The following is an 805-nucleotide window of genomic DNA, read 5'->3' on the forward strand; positions in this document are numbered from 1 at the left end:
CAAGAAGCAGTGCGACGTCATTGGCGCCTTTTTTGTGCGAAGCACGACATAAAGATGGTACGTGAGAGCCAGTGTCCCCATTCGACACCCACGTTTTGTGTTCGGAAGTCGAACGGCAAGTGGCGTATCGTTCATGCTTACAATGAGACCAACGCTGCCGCCATTCCGGCAAGACGCCGATTCCTAGAAAGGATGCTCTTCACAACTACATGGTGGGATGTACGAAGTTCAGTGCACTCGACTTGTTCAATGGGTATTTCCAATTGCTCATGAGAGCGAGTGATATTTCGCTGTTAGCGGTGAGCATTCCGAGCGGCATGCTCTGGGAGTGGCTGGTGATGCCCTAAGGGCTGTCAAACGCACCAGCAACACTTTATCGTCGTGTGACGCAGTTGTCTGGGCCCCACAGAGCGAATGCACAAACAACTTTGACGATATTTTCGTTCACAGTCATGCGAAGCACGGGAGGATGGATGAGGAGAACCACATCGTCCATTTAAAGAGCAGAGCTCGAGTGCATGTGCACGAACAAACTGTACGCTAATGCAGACAAATGCATCTTTGGCGCAGAAGAGACTCCCATTTTAGGGTGCTTCATTGGGAAGCGTCGCCTTCGAGCGGATTCCGCTAAGGTCAAGGCCATTGTAGACTGGCCACTTCCAAAGAACCAGAAGGACTTGCGTAAGTGGCTTTGTCTCGCCAAATACTTGCACAAGTACAGCGTAACTCCGCAGAAATGGCCCGACAATTATCCAATCTCCTTAAAAAGAATGCGGAATGGTGTTGGAACACCGAACATCAGGAG

Source organism: Plasmopara halstedii (assembly GCF_900000015.1).
Source record: "Plasmopara halstedii genome assembly, contig: Scaffold_42, whole genome shotgun sequence".
Classification (NCBI taxonomy): Eukaryota; Oomycota; class Peronosporomycetes; order Peronosporales; family Peronosporaceae; genus Plasmopara; species Plasmopara halstedii.